Here is a 24706-nt window from a genome sequence, read left to right on the forward strand (position 1 = left end):
TCTTCCTAACTGCTATATACTTCAAGCTGTATCTCCGAAACTTCTGAACATATTTTAATGAAATAAAGCACAAATTGAAGAACAGTACACTCTTTCTGACATGAATGCAAGCAGAGCCCCCTACCGTAAATGGAAAGTTATGTCGTGTATATCATGTCTTGCACTGTTTTATTCTTTTTACAAAACATAACACATTTCATTTCATGATATGTCTCATTGCCTCATAACAATATGGCTGACGAATGACAACCGAGGAAAAAGAACATGTACCGTTCAGATTTGCATACAGGGCACTTGCTAATTGGTGCAATTTCTTCATTTTTTGAAAAAAAAATAATAATTGTTATACTACGGTTTTGAATTTTGTTTCACCCTGTATATTTTTTTTCATACAGCAACCAAATATACTAACTAAGTGTTGGAAACATCATAAAGGAGAAAGAAATCCTATACATTACAAGAAAAAGGTTTAAAAAATGAAGTTAGTACCTTTTGTTATATATGGAGCAATGGAACCCTTGCAGTATTGATGAGACCACGTATCACTCATCCTAAGTAGAAAACGTACGTCTTTAACCACAAATTTCTTCAATTTTCTTCAAAACTATACTAGTTGGTATAAATATGTTGTTAGGCAACATCTCAACAATATAACATATGTCATTTTTATATATATTATATTGTTGAGCACTCTTCCTAACTGCTATATATTTCAAGCTGTATCTCCGAAACTTCTGAACATATTTTAATGAAATAAAGCTCAAATTGAAGAACAGTACACTCTTTCTGACATGAATGCAAGCAGAGCCCACTACCGTAAATGGAAAGATATCTTGTGTATATCATATCTTGCACTGTTTTATTCTTTTTACAGAACATAACACATTTCATTCCATATGTCTCATTGCCTCATAACAATATGGCTGACGAATGACAACCGAGGAAAAAGAACATGTACCGTTCAGATTTGCATACAGGGCACTCGCTAATTGGTGCAATTTCTTCATTTTTTGAAAAAAAAATAATTGTTATACTACGGTTTTGAATTTTGCTTCACCCTGTATATTTTTTTTCATACAGCAACCAAATATACTAACTAAGTGTTGGAAACATCATAAAGGAGAAAGAAAACCTATACATTACAAGAAAAAGGTTTAAAAAATGAAGTTAGTACCTGTTGTTATATATGGAGCAATGGAACCCTTGCAGTATTGATGAGACCACGTATCACTCATCCTAAGTAGGAAACGTACGTCTTTAACCACAAATTTCTTCAATTTTCTTCAAAACTATACTAGTTGGTATAAATATGTTGTTAGGCAACATCTCAACAATATAACATATGTCATTTTTATATATATTATATTGTTGAGCACTCTTCCCAACTGCTATATATTTCAGGCTATATCTCCGAAACTTCTGAACATATTTTAATGCTATAATGCTCAAATTGAATGGCAGTACACTCTTTCTGATATGAATGCAAGCAGAGCCCCCTACCGTAAACGGAAAGTTATGTTGTGTATATCATATCTTGCACTGTTTTATTCTTTTTACAGAACATAACACATTTCATTCCATGATATGTCTCATTGCCTCATAACAATATGGCTGACGAATGACAACCGAGGAAAAAGAACATGTACCGTTCAGATTTGCATACAGGGCACTCGCTAATTGGTGCAATTTCTTCATTTTTTGAAAAAAAAATAATAATTGTTATACTACGGTTTTGAATTTTGCTTCACCCTGTATATTTTTTTTCATACAACAACCAAATATACTAACTAAGTGTTGCAAACATAATAAAGGAGAAAGAAAACCTATACATTACAAGAAAAAGGTTTAAAAAATTAAGTTAGTACCTGTAGTTATATATGGAGTAATGGAAGCCTTGCAGTATTGATGAGACCACCAATCACTCATCCTAAGTAGAAAACGTACGTCTTTAACCACAAATTTCTTCAATTTTCTTCAAAACTATACTAGTTGGTATAAATATGTTGTTAGGCAACATCTCAACAATATAACATATGTCATTTTTATATATATTATATTGTTGAGCACTCTTCCTAACTGCTATATATTTCAGGCTGTATCTCCGAAACTTCTGAACATATTTTAATGAAATAAAGCTCAAATTGAAGAGCAGTACACTCTTTCTGATATGAATGCAAGCAGAGCCCCCTACCGTAAATGGAAAGTTATCTTGTGTATATCATATCTTGCTCTGTTGTATTCTTTTTACAGAACATAACACATTTCATTCCATGGTATGTCTCATTGCCTCATAACAATATGGCTGACGAATGACAACCGAGGAAAAAGAACATGTACCGTTCAGATTTGCATACAGGGCACTCGCTAATTGGTGCAATTTCTTCATTTTTTGAAAAAAAAATAATAATTGTTATACTACGGTTTTGAATTTTGCTTCACCCTGTATATTTTTTTTCATACAACAACCAAATATACTAACTAAATGTTGCAAACATCATAAAAGAGAAAGAAAACCTATTCATTACAAGAAAAAGGTTTAAAAAATTAAGTTAGTACCTGTAGTTATATATGGAGGAATGGAACCCTTGCAGTATTGATGAGACCACGTATCACTCATCCTAAGTAGAAAACGTACGTCTTTAACCACAAATTTCTTCAATTTTCTTGAAAACTATACTAGTTGGTATAAATATGTTGTTAGGCAACATCTCAACAATATAACATATGTCATTTTTATATATATTATATTATTGAGCACTCTTCCTAAGTGCTATATATTTCAGGCTATATCTCCAAAACTTCTGAACATATTTTAATGAAATAAAGCTCAAATTGAAGAGCAGTACACTCTTTCTGACATGAATGCAAGCAGAGCCCCCTACCGTAAATGGAAAGTTATGTCGTGTATATCATGTCTTGCACTGTTTTATTCTTTTTACAGAACATAACACATTTCATTTCATGATATGTCTCATTGCCTCATAACAATATGGCTGACGAATGACAACCGAGGAAAAAGAACATGTACCGTTCAGATTTGCATACAGGGCACTTGCTAATTGGTGCAATTTCTTCATTTTTTGAAAAAAAAATAATAATTGTTATACTACGGTTTTGAATTTTGCTTCACCCTGTATATTTTTTTTCATACAGCAACCAAATATACTAACTAAGTGTTGGAAACATCATAAAGGAGAAAGAAATCCTATACATTACAAGAAAAAGGTTTAAAAAATGAAGTTAGTACCTGTTGTTATATATGGAGCAATGGAACCCTTGCAGTATTGATGAGACCACGTATCACTCATCCTAAGTAGAAAACGTACGTCTTTAACCACAAATTTCTTCAATTTTCTTCAAAACTATTCTAGTTGGTATAAATATGTTGTTAGGCAACATCTCAACAATATAACATATGTCATTTTTATATATATTATATTGTTGAGCACTCTTCCTAACTGCTATATATTTCAAGCTGTATCTCCGAAACTTCTTAACATATTTTAATGCAATAAAGCTCAAATTGAAGAGCAGTACACTCTTTCTGATATGAATGCAAGCAGAGCCCCCTACCGTAAATGGAAAGTTATCTCGTGTATATCATGTCTTGCTCTGTTGTATTCTTTTTACAGAACATAACACATTTCATTCCATGGTATGTCTCATTGCCTCATAACAATATGGCTGACGAATGACAACCGAGGAAAAAGAACATGTACCGTTCAGATTTGCATACAGGGCACTCGCTAATTGGTGCAATTTCTTCATTTTTTGAAAAAAAAATAATAATTGTTATACTACGGTTTTGAATTTTGCTTCACCCTGTATATTTTTTTTCATACAACAACCAAATATACTAACTAAATGTTGCAAACATCATAAAGGAGAAAGAAAACCTATACATTACAAGAAAAAGGTTTAAAAAATGAAGTTAGTACCTGTAGTTATATATGGAGCAATGGAACCCTTGAAGTATTGATGAGACCACGTATCACTCATCCTAAGTAGAAAACGTACGTCTTTAACCTCAAATTTCTTCAATTTTCTTCAAAACTATACTAGTTGGTATAAATATGTTGTTAGGCAACATCTCAACAATATAACATATGTCATTTTTATATATATTATATTGTTGAGCACTCTTCCTAACTGCTATATACTTCAAGATGTATCTCCGAAACTTCTGAACATATTTTAATGAAATAAAGCTCAAATTGAAGAGCAGTACACTCTTTCTGACATGAATGCAAGCAGAGCCCACTACCGTAAATGGAAAGTTATGTCGTGTATATCATGTCTTGCACTGTTTTATTCTTTTTACAGAACATAACACATTTCATTTCATGATATGTCTCATTGCCTCATAACAATATGGCTGACGAATGACAACCGAGGAAAAAGAACATGTACCGTTCAGATTTGCATACAGGGCACTTGCTAATTGGTGCAATTTCTTCATTTTTTGAAAAAAAATAATAATTGTTATACTACGGTTTTGAATTTTGCTTCACCCTGTATATTTTTTTTCATACAGCAACCAAATATACTAACTAAGTGTTGGAAACATCATAAAGGAGAAAGAAATTCTATACATTACAAGAAAAAGGTTTAAAAAATGAAGTTAGTACCTGTTGTTATATATGGAGCAATGGAACCCTTGCAGTATTGATGAGACCACGTATCACTCATCCTAAGTAGAAAACGTACGTCTTTAACCACAAATTTCTTCAATTTTCTTCAAAACTATACTAGTTGGTATAAATATGTTGTTAGGCAACATCTCAACAATATAACATATGTCATTTTTATATATATTATATTGTTGAGCACTCTTCCTAACTGCTATATATTTCAAGCTGTATCTCCGAAACTTCTTAACATATTTTAATGCAATAAAGCTCAAATTGAAGAGTTTACACTCTTTCTGACATGAATGCAAGCAGAGCCCACTACCGTAAATGAAAAGATATCTTGTGTATATCATATCTTGCACTGTTTTATTCTTTTTACAGAACATAACACATTTCATTCCATATGTCTCATTGCCTCATAACAATATGGCTGACGAATGACAACCGAGGAAAAAGAACATGTACCGTTCAGATTTGCATACAGGGCACTCGCTAATTGGTGCAATTTCTTCATTTTTTGAAAAAAAAATAAAAATTGTTATACTACGGTTTTGAATTTTGCTTCACCCTGTATATTTTTTTTCATACAGCAACCAAATATACTAACTAAGTGTTGCAAACATAATAAAGGAGAAAGAAAACCTATACATTACAAGAAAAAGGTTTAAAAAATTAAGTTAGTACCTGTAGTTATATATGGAGTAATGGAACCCTTGCAGTATTGATGAGACCACGTATCACTCATCCTAAGTAGAAAACGTACGTCTTTAACCACAAATTTCTTCAATTTTCTTCAAAACTATACTAGTTGGTATAAATATGTTGTTAGGCAACATCTCAACAATATAACATATGTCATTTTTATATATATTATATTGTTGAGCACTCTTCCTAACTGCTATATATTTCAGGCTGTATCTCCGAAACTTCTGAACATATTTTAATGAAATAAAGCTCAAATTGAAGAGCAGTACACTCTTTCTGATATGAATGCAAGCAGAGCCCCCTACCGTAAATGGAAAGTTATCTTGTGTATATCATATCTTGCTCTGTTGTATTCTTTTTACAGAACATAACACATTTCATTCCATGGTATGTCTCATTGCCTCATAACAATATGGCTGACGAATGACAACCGAGGAAAAAGAACATGTACCGTTCAGATTTGCATACAGGGCACTCGCTAATTGGTGCAATTTCTTCATTTTTTGAAAAAAAAATAATAATTGTTATACTACGGTTTTGAATTTTGCTTCACCCTTTATATTTTTTTCATACAACAACCAAATATACTAACTAAGTGTTGCAAACATCATAAAGGAGAAAGAAAACCTATACATTACAAGAAAAAGGTTTAAAAATTGAAGTTAGTACCTGTAGTTATATATGGAGCAATGGAACCCTTGCAGTATTGATGAGACCACGTATCACTCATCCTAAGTAGAAAACGTACGTCTTTAACCACAAATTTCTTCAATTTTGTTCAAAACTATACTAGTTGGTATAAATATGTTGTTAGGCAACATCTCAACAATATAATATATGTCATTTTTATATATATTATATTGCTGAGCACTCTTCGTAACTGCTATATATTTCAGGCTATATCTCCGTAACTTCTGAACATATTTTAATGAAATAAAGCTCAAATTGAAGAGCAGTACACTCTTTCTGATATGAATGCAAGCAGAGCCCCCTACCGTAAATGGAAAGTTATCTTGTGTATATCATATCTTGCACTGTTTTAGTTTTTTACAGAACATAACACATTTCATTCCATGATATGTCTCATTGCCTCATAACAATATGGCTGACGAATGACAACCGAGGAAAAAGAACATGTACCGTTCAGATTTGCATACAGGGCACTCGCTAATTGGTGCAATTTCTTCATTTTTTGAAAAAAAATAATAATTGTTATACTACGGTTTTGAATTTTGCTTCACCCTATATATTTTTTTTCACACAACAACCAAATATACTAACTAAGTGTTGCAAACATCATAAAGGAGAAAGAAAACCTATACATTACAAGAAAAAGGTTTAAAAAATTAAGTTAGTACCTGTAGTTATATATGGAGTAATGGAACCCTTGCAGTATTGATGAGACCACGTATCACTCATCCTAAGTAGAAAACGTACGTCTTTAACCACAAATTTCTTCAATTTTCTTCAAAACTATACTAGTTGGTATAAATATGTTGTTAGGCAACATCTCAACAATATAACATATGTCATTTTTATATATATTATATTGTTGAGCACTCTTCCTAACTGCTATATATTTCAGGCTGTATCTCCGAAACTTCTGAACATATTTTAATGAAATAAAGCTCAAATTGAAGAGCAGTACACTCTTTCTGATATGAATGCAAGCAGAGCCCCCTACCGTAAATGGAAAGTTATCTTGTGTATATCATATCTTGCTCTGTTGTATTCTTTTTACAGAACATAACACATTTCATTCCATGGTATGTCTCATTGCCTCATAACAATATGGCTGACGAATGACAACCGAGGAAAAAGAACATGTACCGTTCAGATTTGCATACAGGGCACTCGCTAATTGGTGCAATTTCTTCATTTTTTGAAAAAAAAATAATAATTGTTATACTACGGTTTTGAATTTTGCTTCACCCTGTATATTTTTTTCATACAACAACCAAATATACTAACTAAGTGTTGCAAACATCATAAAGGAGAAAGAAAACCTATACATTACAAGAAAAGGGTTTAAAAAATGAAGTTAGTACCTGTAGTTATATATGGAGCAATGGAACCCTTGAAGTATTGATGAGACCACATATCACTCATCCTAAGTAGAAAACGTACGTCTTTAACCACAAATTTCTTCAATTTTCTTCAAAACTATACTAGTTGGTATAAATATGTTGTTAGGCAACATCTCAACAATATAACATATGTCATTTTTATATATATTATATTGTTGAGCACTCTTCCTAACTGCTATATACTTCAAGCTGTATCTCCGAAACTTCTGAACATATTTTAATGAAATAAAGCACAAATTGAAGAACAGTACACTCTTTCTGACATGAATGCAAGCAGAGCCCCCTACCGTAAATGGAAAGTTATGTCGTGTATATCATGTCTTGCACTGTTTTATTCTTTTTACAAAACATAACACATTTCATTTCATGATATGTCTCATTGCCTCATAACAATATGGCTGACGAATGACAACCGAGGAAAAAGAACATGTACCGTTCAGATTTGCATACAGGGCACTTGCTAATTGGTGCAATTTCTTCATTTTTTGAAAAAAAAATAATAATTGTTATACTACGGTTTTGAATTTTGTTTCACCCTGTATATTTTTTTTCATACAGCAACCAAATATACTAACTAAGTGTTGGAAACATCATAAAGGAGAAAGAAATCCTATACATTACAAGAAAAAGGTTTAAAAAATGAAGTTAGTACCTTTTGTTATATATGGAGCAATGGAACCCTTGCAGTATTGATGAGACCACGTATCACTCATCCTAAGTAGAAAACGTACGTCTTTAACCACAAATTTCTTCAATTTTCTTCAAAACTATACTAGTTGGTATAAATATGTTGTTAGGCAACATCTCAACAATATAACATATGTCATTTTTATATATATTATATTGTTGAGCACTCTTCCTAACTGCTATATATTTCAAGCTGTATCTCCGAAACTTCTGAACATATTTTAATGAAATAAAGCTCAAATTGAAGAACAGTACACTCTTTCTGACATGAATGCAAGCAGAGCCCACTACCGTAAATGGAAAGATATCTTGTGTATATCATATCTTGCACTGTTTTATTCTTTTTACAGAACATAACACATTTCATTCCATATGTCTCATTGCCTCATAACAATATGGCTGACGAATGACAACCGAGGAAAAAGAACATGTACCGTTCAGATTTGCATACAGGGCACTCGCTAATTGGTGCAATTTCTTCATTTTTTGAAAAAAAAATAATTGTTATACTACGGTTTTGAATTTTGCTTCACCCTGTATATTTTTTTTCATACAGCAACCAAATATACTAACTAAGTGTTGGAAACATCATAAAGGAGAAAGAAAACCTATACATTACAAGAAAAAGGTTTAAAAAATGAAGTTAGTACCTGTTGTTATATATGGAGCAATGGAACCCTTGCAGTATTGATGAGACCACGTATCACTCATCCTAAGTAGGAAACGTACGTCTTTAACCACAAATTTCTTCAATTTTCTTCAAAACTATACTAGTTGGTATAAATATGTTGTTAGGCAACATCTCAACAATATAACATATGTCATTTTTATATATATTATATTGTTGAGCACTCTTCCCAACTGCTATATATTTCAGGCTATATCTCCGAAACTTCTGAACATATTTTAATGCTATAATGCTCAAATTGAATGGCAGTACACTCTTTCTGATATGAATGCAAGCAGAGCCCCCTACCGTAAACGGAAAGTTATGTTGTGTATATCATATCTTGCACTGTTTTATTCTTTTTACAGAACATAACACATTTCATTCCATGATATGTCTCATTGCCTCATAACAATATGGCTGACGAATGACAACCGAGGAAAAAGAACATGTACCGTTCAGATTTGCATACAGGGCACTCGCTAATTGGTGCAATTTCTTCATTTTTTGAAAAAAAAATAATAATTGTTATACTACGGTTTTGAATTTTGCTTCACCCTGTATATTTTTTTTCATACAACAACCAAATATACTAACTAAGTGTTGCAAACATAATAAAGGAGAAAGAAAACCTATACATTACAAGAAAAAGGTTTAAAAAATTAAGTTAGTACCTGTAGTTATATATGGAGTAATGGAAGCCTTGCAGTATTGATGAGACCACCAATCACTCATCCTAAGTAGAAAACGTACGTCTTTAACCACAAATTTCTTCAATTTTCTTCAAAACTATACTAGTTGGTATAAATATGTTGTTAGGCAACATCTCAACAATATAACATATGTCATTTTTATATATATTATATTGTTGAGCACTCTTCCTAACTGCTATATATTTCAGGCTGTATCTCCGAAACTTCTGAACATATTTTAATGAAATAAAGCTCAAATTGAAGAGCAGTACACTCTTTCTGATATGAATGCAAGCAGAGCCCCCTACCGTAAATGGAAAGTTATCTTGTGTATATCATATCTTGCTCTGTTGTATTCTTTTTACAGAACATAACACATTTCATTCCATGGTATGTCTCATTGCCTCATAACAATATGGCTGACGAATGACAACCGAGGAAAAAGAACATGTACCGTTCAGATTTGCATACAGGGCACTCGCTAATTGGTGCAATTTCTTCATTTTTTGAAAAAAAAATAATAATTGTTATACTACGGTTTTGAATTTTGCTTCACCCTGTATATTTTTTTTCATACAACAACCAAATATACTAACTAAATGTTGCAAACATCATAAAAGAGAAAGAAAACCTATTCATTACAAGAAAAAGGTTTAAAAAATTAAGTTAGTACCTGTAGTTATATATGGAGGAATGGAACCCTTGCAGTATTGATGAGACCACGTATCACTCATCCTAAGTAGAAAACGTACGTCTTTAACCACAAATTTCTTCAATTTTCTTGAAAACTATACTAGTTGGTATAAATATGTTGTTAGGCAACATCTCAACAATATAACATATGTCATTTTTATATATATTATATTATTGAGCACTCTTCCTAAGTGCTATATATTTCAGGCTATATCTCCAAAACTTCTGAACATATTTTAATGAAATAAAGCTCAAATTGAAGAGCAGTACACTCTTTCTGACATGAATGCAAGCAGAGCCCCCTACCGTAAATGGAAAGTTATGTCGTGTATATCATGTCTTGCACTGTTTTATTCTTTTTACAGAACATAACACATTTCATTTCATGATATGTCTCATTGCCTCATAACAATATGGCTGACGAATGACAACCGAGGAAAAAGAACATGTACCGTTCAGATTTGCATACAGGGCACTTGCTAATTGGTGCAATTTCTTCATTTTTTGAAAAAAAAATAATAATTGTTATACTACGGTTTTGAATTTTGCTTCACCCTGTATATTTTTTTTCATACAGCAACCAAATATACTAACTAAGTGTTGGAAACATCATAAAGGAGAAAGAAATCCTATACATTACAAGAAAAAGGTTTAAAAAATGAAGTTAGTACCTGTTGTTATATATGGAGCAATGGAACCCTTGCAGTATTGATGAGACCACGTATCACTCATCCTAAGTAGAAAACGTACGTCTTTAACCACAAATTTCTTCAATTTTCTTCAAAACTATTCTAGTTGGTATAAATATGTTGTTAGGCAACATCTCAACAATATAACATATGTCATTTTTATATATATTATATTGTTGAGCACTCTTCCTAACTGCTATATATTTCAAGCTGTATCTCCGAAACTTCTTAACATATTTTAATGCAATAAAGCTCAAATTGAAGAGCAGTACACTCTTTCTGATATGAATGCAAGCAGAGCCCCCTACCGTAAATGGAAAGTTATCTCGTGTATATCATGTCTTGCTCTGTTGTATTCTTTTTACAGAACATAACACATTTCATTCCATGGTATGTCTCATTGCCTCATAACAATATGGCTGACGAATGACAACCGAGGAAAAAGAACATGTACCGTTCAGATTTGCATACAGGGCACTCGCTAATTGGTGCAATTTCTTCATTTTTTGAAAAAAAAATAATAATTGTTATACTACGGTTTTGAATTTTGCTTCACCCTGTATATTTTTTTTCATACAACAACCAAATATACTAACTAAATGTTGCAAACATCATAAAGGAGAAAGAAAACCTATACATTACAAGAAAAAGGTTTAAAAAATGAAGTTAGTACCTGTAGTTATATATGGAGCAATGGAACCCTTGAAGTATTGATGAGACCACGTATCACTCATCCTAAGTAGAAAACGTACGTCTTTAACCTCAAATTTCTTCAATTTTCTTCAAAACTATACTAGTTGGTATAAATATGTTGTTAGGCAACATCTCAACAATATAACATATGTCATTTTTATATATATTATATTGTTGAGCACTCTTCCTAACTGCTATATACTTCAAGATGTATCTCCGAAACTTCTGAACATATTTTAATGAAATAAAGCTCAAATTGAAGAGCAGTACACTCTTTCTGACATGAATGCAAGCAGAGCCCACTACCGTAAATGGAAAGTTATGTCGTGTATATCATGTCTTGCACTGTTTTATTCTTTTTACAGAACATAACACATTTCATTTCATGATATGTCTCATTGCCTCATAACAATATGGCTGACGAATGACAACCGAGGAAAAAGAACATGTACCGTTCAGATTTGCATACAGGGCACTTGCTAATTGGTGCAATTTCTTCATTTTTTGAAAAAAAAATAATAATTGTTATACTACGGTTTTGAATTTTGCTTCACCCTGTATATTTTTTTTCATACAGCAACCAAATATACTAACTAAGTGTTGGAAACATCATAAAGGAGAAAGAAATTCTATACATTACAAGAAAAAGGTTTAAAAAATGAAGTTAGTACCTGTTGTTATATATGGAGCAATGGAACCCTTGCAGTATTGATGAGACCACGTATCACTCATCCTAAGTAGAAAACGTACGTCTTTAACCACAAATTTCTTCAATTTTCTTCAAAACTATACTAGTTGGTATAAATATGTTGTTAGGCAACATCTCAACAATATAACATATGTCATTTTTATATATATTATATTGTTGAGCACTCTTCCTAACTGCTATATATTTCAAGCTGTATCTCCGAAACTTCTTAACATATTTTAATGCAATAAAGCTCAAATTGAAGAGTTTACACTCTTTCTGACATGAATGCAAGCAGAGCCCACTACCGTAAATGAAAAGATATCTTGTGTATATCATATCTTGCACTGTTTTATTCTTTTTACAGAACATAACACATTTCATTCCATATGTCTCATTGCCTCATAACAATATGGCTGACGAATGACAACCGAGGAAAAAGAACATGTACCGTTCAGATTTGCATACAGGGCACTCGCTAATTGGTGCAATTTCTTCATTTTTTGAAAAAAAAATAAAAATTGTTATACTACGGTTTTGAATTTTGCTTCACCCTGTATATTTTTTTTCATACAGCAACCAAATATACTAACTAAGTGTTGGAAACATCATAAAGGAGAAAGAAAACCTATACATTACAAGAAAAAGGTTTAAAAAATGAAGTTAGTACCTGTTGTTATATATGGAGGAATGGAACCCTTGCAGTATTGATGAGACCACGTATCACTCATCCTAAGTAGAAAACGTACGTCTTTAACCACAAATTTCTTCAATTTTCTTCAAAACTATACTAGTTGGTATAAATATGTTGTTAGGCAACATCTCAACAATATAACATATGTCATTTTTATATATATTATATTGTTGAGCACTCTTCCTAACTGCTATATATTTCAGGCTATATCTCCGAAACTTCTGAACATATTTTAATGCAATAATGCTCAAATTGAATGGCAGTACACTCTTTCTGATATGAATGCAAGCAGAGCCCCCTACCGTAAACGGAAAGTTATGTTGTGTATATCATATCTTGCACTGTTTTATTCTTTTTACAGAACATAACACATTTCATTCCATGATATGTCTCATTGCCTCATAACAATATGGCTGACGAATGACAACCGAGGAAAAAGAACATGTACCGTTCAGATTTGCATACAGGGCACTCGCTAATTGGTGCAATTTCTTCATTTTTTGAAAAAAAAAATAATAATTGTTATACTACGGTTTTGAATTTTGCTTCACCCTGTATATTTTTTTTCATACAACAACCAAATATACTAACTAAGTGTTGCAAACATAATAAAGGAGAAAGAAAACCTATACATTACAAGAAAAAGGTTTAAAAAATTAAGTTAGTACCTGTAGTTATATATGGAGTAATGGAAGCCTTGCAGTATTGATGAGACCACCAATCACTCATCCTAAGTAGAAAACGTACGTCTTTAACCACAAATTTCTTCAATTTTCTTCAAAACTATACTAGTTGGTATAAATATGTTGTTAGGCAACATCTCAACAATATAACATATGTCATTTTTATATATATTATATTGTTGAGCACTCTTCCTAACTGCTATATATTTCAGGCTGTATCTCCGAAACTTCTGAACATATTTTAATGAAATAAAGCTCAAATTGAAGAGCAGTACACTCTTTCTGATATGAATGCAAGCAGAGCCCCCTACCGTAAATGGAAAGTTATCTTGTGTATATCATATCTTGCTCTGTTGTATTCTTTTTACAGAACATAACACATTTCATTCCATGGTATGTCTCATTGCCTCATAACAATATGGCTGACGAATGACAACCGAGGAAAAAGAACATGTACCGTTCAGATTTGCATACAGGGCACTCGCTAATTGGTGCAATTTCTTCATTTTTTGAAAAAAAAATAATAATTGTTATACTACGGTTTTGAATTTTGCTTCACCCTGTATATTTTTTTTCATACAACAACCAAATATACTAACTAAATGTTGCAAACATCATAAAGGAGAAAGAAAACCTATACATTACAAGAAAAAGGTTTAAAAAATGAAGTTAGTACCTGTAGTTATATATGGAGGAATGGAACCCTTGCAGTATTGATGAGACCACGTATCACTCATCCTAAGTAGAAAACGTACGTCTTTAACCACAAATTTCTTCAATTTTCTTCAAAACTATACTAGTTGGTATAAATATGTTGTTAGGCAACATCTCAACAATATAACATATGTCATTTTTATATATATTATATTATTGAGCACTCTTCCTAAGTGCTATATATTTCAGGCTATATCTCCAAAACTTCTGAACATATTTTAATGAAATAAAGCTCAAATTGAAGAGCAGTACACTCTTTCTGACATGAATGCAAGCAGAGCCCCCTACCGTAAATGGAAAGTTATGTCGTGTATATCATGTCTTGCACTGTTTTATTCTTTTTACAGAACATAACACATTTCATTTCATGATATGTCTCATTGCCTCATAACAATATGGCTGACGAATGACAACCGAGGAAAAAGAACATGTACCGTTCAGATTTGCATACAGGGCACTTGCTAATTGGTGCAATTTCTTCATTTTTTGAAAAAAAAATAATAATTGTTATACTACGGTTTTGAATTTTGCTTCACCCTGTATATTTTTTTTCATACAGCAACCAAATATACTAACTAAGTGTTGGAAACATCATAAAGGAGAAAGAAATCCTATACATTACAAGAAAAAGGTTTAAAAAATGAAGTTAGTACCTGTTGTTATATATGGAGCAATGGAACCCTTGCAGTATTGATGAGACCACGTATCACTCATCCTAAGTAGAAAACGTACGTCTTTAACCACAAATTTCTTCAATTTTCTTCAAAACTATTCTAGTTGGTATAAATATGTTGTTAGGCAACATCTCAACAATATAACATATGTCATTTTTATATATATTATATTGTTGAGCACTCTTCCTAACTGCTATATATTTCAAGCTGTATCTCCGAAACTTCTTAACATATTTTAATGCAATAAAGCTCAAATTGAAGAGCAGTACACTCTTTCTGATATGAATGCAAGCAGAGCCCCCTACCGTAAATGGAAAGTTATCTCGTGTATATCATATCTTGCTCTGTTGTATTCTTTTTACAGAACATAACACATTTCATTCCATGGTATGTCTCATTGCCTCATAACAATATGGCTGACGAATGACAACCGAGGAAAAAGAACATGTACCGTTCAGATTTGCATACAGGGCACTCGCTAATTGGTGCAATTTCTTCATTTTTTGAAAAAAAAAATAATAATTGTTATACTACGGTTTTGAATTTTGCTTCACCCTGTATATTTTTTTTCATACAACAACCAAATATACTAACTAAATGTTGCAAACATCATAAAGGAGAAAGAAAACCTATACATTACAAGAAAAAGGTTTAAAAAATGAAGTTAGTACCTGTAGTTATATATGGAGCAATGGAACCCTTGAAGTATTGATGAGACCACGTATCACTCATCCTAAGTAGAAAACGTACGTCTTTAACCTCAAATTTCTTCAATTTTCTTCAAAACTATACTAGTTGGTATAAATATGTTGTTAGGCAACATCTCAACAATATAACATATGTCATTTTTATATATATTATATTGTTGAGCACTCTTCCTAACTGCTATATACTTCAAGATGTATCTCCGAAACTTCTGAACATATTTTAATGAAATAAAGCTCAAATTGAAGAGCAGTACACTCTTTCTGACATGAATGCAAGCAGAGCCCACTACCGTAAATGGAAAGTTATGTCGTGTATATCATGTCTTGCACTGTTTTATTCTTTTTACAGAACATAACACATTTCATTTCATGATATGTCTCATTGCCTCATAACAATATGGCTGACGAATGACAACCGAGGAAAAAGAACATGTACCGTTCAGATTTGCATACAGGGCACTTGCTAATTGGTGCAATTTCTTCATTTTTTGAAAAAAAAATAATAATTGTTATACTACGGTTTTGAATTTTGCTTCACCCTGTATATTTTTTTTCATACAGCAACCAAATATACTAACTAAGTGTTGGAAACATCATAAAGGAGAAAGAAATTCTATACATTACAAGAAAAAGGTTTAAAAAATGAAGTTAGTACCTGTTGTTATATATGGAGCAATGGAACCCTTGCAGTATTGATGAGACCACGTATCACTCATCCTAAGTAGAAAACGTACGTCTTTAACCACAAATTTCTTCAATTTTCTTCAAAACTATACTAGTTGGTATAAATATGTTGTTAGGCAACATCTCAACAATATAACATATGTCATTTTTATATATATTATATTGTTGAGCACTCTTCCTAACTGCTATATATTTCAAGCTGTATCTCCGAAACTTCTTAACATATTTTAATGCAATAAAGCTCAAATTGAAGAGTTTACACTCTTTCTGACATGAATGCAAGCAGAGCCCACTACCGTAAATGAAAAGATATCTTGTGTATATCATATCTTGCACTGTTTTATTCTTTTTACAGAACATAACACATTTCATTCCATATGTCTCATTGCCTCATAACAATATGGCTGACGAATGACAACCGAGGAAAAAGAACATGTACCGTTCAGATTTGCATACAGGGCACTCGCTAATTGGTGCAATTTCTTCATTTTTTGAAAAAAAAATAAAAATTGTTATACTACGGTTTTGAATTTTGCTTCACCCTGTATATTTTTTTTCATACAGCAACCAAATATACTAACTAAGTGTTGGAAACATCATAAAGGAGAAAGAAAACCTATACATTACAAGAAAAAGGTTTAAAAAATGAAGTTAGTACCTGTTGTTATATATGGAGCAATGGAACCCTTGCAGTATTGATGAGACCACGTATCACTCATCCTAAGTAGAAAACGTACGTCTTTAACCACAAATTTCTTCAATTTTCTTCAAAACTATACTAGTTGGTATAAATATGTTGTTAGGCAACATCTCAACAATATAACATATGTCATTTTTATATATATTTTATTGTTGAGCACTCTTCCTAACTGCTATATATTTCAGGCTATATCTCCGAAACTTCTGAACATATTTTAATGAAATAAAGCTCAAATTGAATGGCAGTACACTCTTTCTGATATGAATGCAAGCAGAGCCCCCTACCGTAAACGGAAAGTTATGTTGTGTATATCATATCTTGCACTGTTTTATTCTTTTTACAGAACATAACACATTTCATTCCATGATATGTCTCATTGCCTCATAACAATATGGCTGACGAATGACAACCGAGGAAAAAGAACATGTACCGTTCAGATTTGCATACAGGGCACTCGCTAATTGGTGCAATTTCTTCATTTTTTGAAAAAAAAATAATAATTGTTATACTACGGTTTTGAATTTTGCTTCACCCTGTATATTTTTTTCATACAACAACCAAATATACTAACTAAGTGTTGCAAACATCATAAAGGAGAAAGAAAACCTATACATTACAAGAAAAAGGTTTAAAAAATGAAGTTAGTACCTGTAGTTATATATGGAGGAATGGAACCCTTGCAGTATTGATGAGACCACGTATCACTCATCCTAAGTAGAAAACGTACGTCTTTAACCACAAATTTCTTCAATTTTCTTCAAAACTATACTAGTTGGTATAAATATGTTGTTAGGCAACATCTCAACAATATAACATATGTCATTTTTATATATATTATATTATTGAGCACTCTTCCTAAGTGCTATATATTTCAGGCTATATCTCCGAAACTTCTGAACATATTTTAATGAAATAAAGCTCAAATTGAAGAGCAGTACACTCTTTCTGACATGAATGCAAGCAGAGCCCCCTACCGTAAATGGAAAGTTATGTCGTGTATATCATGTCTTGCACTGTTTTATTCTTTTTACAGAACATAACACATTTCATTTCATGATATGTCTCATTGCCTCATAACAATATGGCTGACGAATGACAACCGAGGAAAAAGAACATGTACCGTTCAGATTTGCATACAGGGCACTTGCTAATTGGTGCAATTTCTTCATTTTTTGAAAAAAAAATAATAATTGTTATACTACGGTTTTGAATTTTGCTTCACCCTGTATATTTTTTTTCATACAGCAACCAAATATACTAACTAAGTGTTGGAAACATCATAAAGGAGAAAGAAATCCTATACATTACAAGAAAAAGGTTTAAAAAATGAAGTTAGTACCTGTTGTTATTTATGGAGCAATGGAACCCTTGCAGTATTGATGAGACCACGTATCACTCATCCTAAGTAGAAAACGTACGTCTTTAACCACAAATTTCTTCAATTTTCTTCAAAACTATACTAGTTGGTATAAATATGTTGTTAGGCAACATCTCAACAATATAACATATGTTATTTTTATATATATTATATTGTTGAGCACTCTTCCTAACTGCTATATATTTCAAGCTGTATCTCCGAAACTTCTGAACATATTTTAATGCAATAAAGCTCAAATTGAAGAGTTTACACTCTTTCTGACATGAATGCAAGCAGAGCCCACTACCGTAAATGAAAAGATATCTTGTGTATATCATATCTTGCACTGTTTTATTCTTTTTACAGAACATAACACATTTCATTCCATATGTCTCATTGCCTCATAACAATATGGCTGACGAATGACAACCGAGGAAAAAGAACATGTACCGTTCAGATTTGCATACAGGGCACTCGCTAATTGGTGCAATTTCTTCATTTTTTAAAAAAAAAATAATAATTGTTATACTACGGTTTTGAATTTTGCTTCACCCTGTATATTTTTTTTCATACAGCAACCAAATATACTAACTAAGTGTTGGAAACATCATAAAGGAGAAAGAAATCCTATACATTACAAGAAAAAGGTTTAAAAAATGAAGTTAGTACCTGTTGTTATTTATGGAGCAATGGAACCCTTGCAGTATTGATGAGACCACGTATCACTCATCCTAAGTAGAAAACGTACGTCTTTAACCACAAATTTCTTCAATTTTCTTCAAAACTATACTAGTTGGTATAAATATGTTGTTAGGCAACATCTCAACAATATAACATATGTCATTTTTATATATATTATATTGTTGAGCACTCTTCCTAACTGCTATATATTTCAAGCTGTATCTCCGAAACTTCTGAACATATTTTAATGCAATAAAGCTCAAATTGAAGAGTTTACACTCTTTCTGACATGAATGCAAGCAGAGCCCACTACCGTAAATGAAAAGATATCTTGTGTATATCATATCTTGCACTGTTTTATTCTTTTTACAGAACATAACACATTTCATTCCATATGTCTCATTGCCTCATAACAATATGGCTGACGAATGACAACCGAGGAAAAAGAACATGTACCGTTCAGATTTGCATACAGGGCACTCGCTAATTGGTGCAATTTCTTCATTTTTTGAAAAAAAATAATAATTGTTATACTACGGTTTTGAATTTTGCTTCACCCTGTATATTTTTTTCATACAACAACCAAATATACTAACTAAGTGTTGCAAACATCATAAAGGAGAAAGAAAACCTATACATTACAAGAAAAAGGTTTAAAAATTGAAGTTAGTACCTGTAGTTATATATGGAGCAATGGAACCCTTGCAGTATTGATGAGACCACGTATCACTCATCCTAAGTAGAAAACGTACGTCTTTAACCACAAATTTCTTCAATTTTCTTCAAAACTATACTAGTTGGTATAAACATGTTGTTAGGCAACATCTCAACAATATAATATATGTCATTTTTATATATATTATATTGTTGAGCACTCTTCGTAACTGCTATATATTTCAGGCTATATCTCCGTAACTTCTGAACATATTTTAATGAAATAAAGCTCAAATTGAAGAGCAGTACACTCTTTCTGATATGAATGCAAGCAGAGCCCCCTACCGTAAATGGAAAGTTATCTTGTGTATATCATATCTTGCACTGTTTTATTTTTTTTACAGAACATAACACATTTCATTCCATGATATGTCTCATTGCCTCATAACAATATGGCTGACGAATGACAACCGAGGAAAAAGAACATGTACCGTTCAGATTTGCATACAGGGCACTTGCTAATTGGTGCAATTTCTTCATTTTTTGAAAAAAAAATAATAATTGTTATACTACGGTTTTGAATTTTGCTTCACCCTGTATATTTTTTTTCATACAGCAACCAAATATACTAACTAAGTGTTGGAAACATCATAAAGGAGAAAGAAATCCTATACATTACAAGAAAAAGGTTTAAAAAATGAAGTTAGTACCTGTTGTTATATATGGAGCAATGGAACCCTTGCAGTATTGATGAGACCACGTATCACTCATCCTAAGTAGAAAACGTACGTCTTTAACCACAAATTTCTTCAATTTTCTTCAAAACTATTCTAGTTGGTATAAATATGTTGTTAGGCAACATCTCAACAATATAACATATGTCATTTTTATATATATTATATTGTTGAGCACTCTTCCTAACTGCTATATACTTCAAGATGTATCTCCGAAACTTCTGAACATATTTTAATGAAATAAAGCTCAAATTGAAGAGCAGTACACTCTTTCTGACATGAATGCAAGCAGAGCCCACTACCGTAAATGGAAAGTTATGTAGTGTATATCATGTCTTGCACTGTTTTATTCTTTTTACAGAACATAACACATTTCATTTCATGATATGTCTCATTGCCTCATAACAATATGGCTGACGAATGACAACCGAGGAAAAAGAACATGTACCGTTCAGATTTGCATACAGGGCACTTGCTAATTGGTGCAATTTCTTCATTTTTTGAAAAAAAAATAATAATTGTTATACTACGGTTTTGAATTTTGCTTCACCCTGTATATTTTTTTTCATACAGCAACCAAATATACTAACTAAGTGTTGGAAACATCATAAAGGAGAAAGAAATCCTATACATTACAAGAAAAAGGTTTAAAAAATGAAGTTAGTACCTGTTGTTATATATGGAGCAATGGAACCCTTGCAGTATTGATGAGACCACGTATCACTCATCCTAAGTAGAAAACGTACGTCTTTAACCACAAATTTCTTCAATTTTCTTCAAAACTATACTAGTTGGTATAAATATGTTGTTAGGCAACATCTCAACAATATAACATATGTCATTTTTATATATATTATATTGTTGAGCACTCTTCCTAACTGCTATATATTTCAAGCTGTATCTCCGAAACTTCTTAACATATTTTAATGCAATAAAGCTCAAATTGAAGAGTTTACACTCTTTCTGACATGAATGCAAGCAGAGCCCACTACCGTAAATGAAAAGATATCTTGTGTATATCATATCTTGCACTGTTTTATTCTTTTTACAGAACATAACACATTTCATTCCATATGTCTCATTGCCTCATAACAATATGGCTGACGAATGACAACCGAGGAGAAAGAACATGTACCGTTCAGATTTGCATACAGGGCACTCGCTAATTGGTGCAATTTCATCATTTTTTGAAAAAAAAATAATAATTGTTATACTACGGTTTTGAATTTTGCTTCACCCTGTATATTTTTTTTCATACAGCAACCAAATATACTAACTAAGTGTTGGAAACATCATAAAGGAGAAAGAAAACCTATACATTACAAGAAAAAGGTTTAAAAAATGAAGTTAGTACCTGTTGTTATATATGGAGCAATGGAACCCTTGCAGTATTGATGAGACCACGTATCACTCATCCTAAGTAGAAAACGTACGTCTTTAACCACAAATTTCTTCAATTTTCTTCAAAACTATACTAGTTGGTATAAATATGTTGTTAGGCAACATCTCAACAATATAACATATGTCATTTTTATATATATTTTATTGTTGAGCACTCTTCCTAACTGCTATATATTTCAGGCTATATCTCCGAAACTTCTGAACATATTTTAATGAAATAAAGCTCAAATTGAATGGCAGTACACTCTTTCTGATATGAATGCAAGCAGAGCCCCCTACCGTAAACGGAAAGTTATGTTGTGTATATCATATCTTGCACTGTTTTATTCTTTTTACAGAACATAACACATTTCATTCCATGATATGTCTCATTGCCTCATAACAATATGGCTGACGAATGACAACCGAGGAAAAAGAACATGTACCGTTCAGATTTGCATACAGGGCACTCGCTAATTGGTGCAATTTCTTCATTTTTTGAAAAAAAATAATAATTGTTATACTACGGTTTTGAATTTTGCTTCACCCTGTATATTTTTTTCATACAACAACCAAATATACTAACTAAGTGTTGCAAACATCATAAAGGAGAAAGAAAACCTATACATTACAAGAAAAAGGTTTAAAAATTGAAGTTAGTACCTGTAGTTATATATGGAGCAATGGAACCCTTGCAGTATTGATGAGACCACGTATCACTCATCCTAAGTAGAAAACGTACGTCTTTAACCACAAATTTCTTCAATTTTCTTCAAAACTATACTAGTTGGTATAAACATGTTGTTAGGCAACATCTCAACAATATAATATATGTCATTTTTATATATATTATATTGTTGAGCACTCTTCGTAACTGCTATATATTTCAGGCTATATCTCCGTAACTTCTGAACATATTTTAATGAAATAAAGCTCAAATTGAAGAGCAGTACACTCTTTCTGATATGAATGCAAGCAGAGCCCCCTACCGTAAATGGAAAGTTATCTTGTGTATATCATATCTTGCACTGTTTTATTTTTTTTACAGAACATAACACATTTCATTCCATGATATGTCTCATTGCCTCATAACAATATGGCTGACGAATGACAACCGAGGAAAAAGAACATGTACCGTTCAGATTTGCATACAGGGCACTTGCTAATTGGTGCAATTTCTTCATTTTTTGAAAAAAAAATAATAATTGTTATACTACGGTTTTGAATTTTGCTTCACCCTGTATATTTTTTTTCATACAGCAACCAAATATACTAACTAAGTGTTGGAAACATCATAAAGGAGAAAGAAATCCTATATATTACAAGAAAAAGGTTTAAAAAATGAAGTTAGTACCTGTTGTTATATATGGAGCAATGGAACCCTTGCAGTATTGATGAGACCACGTATCACTCATCCTAAGTAGAAAACGTACGTCTTTAACCACAAATTTCTTCAATTTTCTTCAAAACTATTCTAGTTGGTATAAATATGTTGTTAGGCAACATCTCAACAATATAACATATGTCATTTTTATATATATTATATTGTTGAGCACTCTTCCTAACTGCTATATACTTCAAGATGTATCTCCGAAACTTCTGAACATATTTTAATGAAATAAAGCTCAAATTGAAGAGCAGTACACTCTTTCTGACATGAATGCAAGCAGAGCCCACTACCGTAAATGGAAAGTTATGTAGTGTATATCATGTCTTGCACTGTTTTATTCTTTTTACAGAACATAACACATTTCATTTCATGATATGTCTCATTGCCTCATAACAATATGGCTGACGAATGACAACCGAGGAAAAAGAACATGTACCGTTCAGATTTGCATACAGGGCACTTGCTAATTGGTGCAATTTCTTCATTTTTTGAAAAAAAAATAATAATTGTTATACTACGGTTTTGAATTTTGCTTCACCCTGTATATTTTTTTTCATACAGCAACCAAATATACTAACTAAGTGTTGGAAACATCATAAAGGAGAAAGAAATCCTATACATTACAAGAAAAAGGTTTAAAAAATGAAGTTAGTACCTGTTGTTATATATGGAGCAATGGAACCCTTGCAGTATTAATGAGACCACGTATCACTCATCCTAAGTAGAAAACGTACGTCTTTAACCACAAATTTCTTCAATTTTCTTCAAAACTATACTAGTTGGTATAAATATGTTGTTAGGCAACATCTCAACAATATAACATATGTCATTTTTATATATATTATATTGTTGAGCACTCTTCCTAACTGCTATATATTTCAAGCTGTATCTCCGAAACTTCTTAACATATTTTAATGCAATAAAGCTCAAATTGAAGAGTTTACACTCTTTCTGACATGAATGCAAGCAGAGCCCACTACCGTAAATGAAAAGATATCTTGTGTATATCATATCTTGCACTGTTTTATTCTTTTTACAGAACATAACACATTTCATTCCATATGTCTCATTGCCTCATAACAATATGGCTGACGAATGACAACCGAGGAGAAAGAACATGTACCGTTCAGATTTGCATACAGGGCACTCGCTAATTGGTGCAATTTCTTCATTTTTTGAAAAAAAAATAATAATTGTTATACTACGGTTTTGAATTTTGCTTCACCCTGTATATTTTTTTTCATACAGCAACCAAATATACTAACTAAGTGTTGGAAACATCATAAAGGAGAAAGAAAACCTATACATTACAAGAAAAAGGTTTAAAAAATGAAGTTAGTACCTGTTGTTATATATGGAGCAATGGAACCCTTGCAGTATTGATGAGACCACGTATCACTCATCCTAAGTAGAAAACGTACG

The sequence above is a fragment of the Thermobia domestica genome, chromosome 8 (assembly GCF_964235325.1).
Source record: "Thermobia domestica chromosome 8, izTheDome1.hap1.1, whole genome shotgun sequence".
Lineage (NCBI taxonomy): Eukaryota > Metazoa > Arthropoda > Insecta > Zygentoma > Lepismatidae > Thermobia > Thermobia domestica.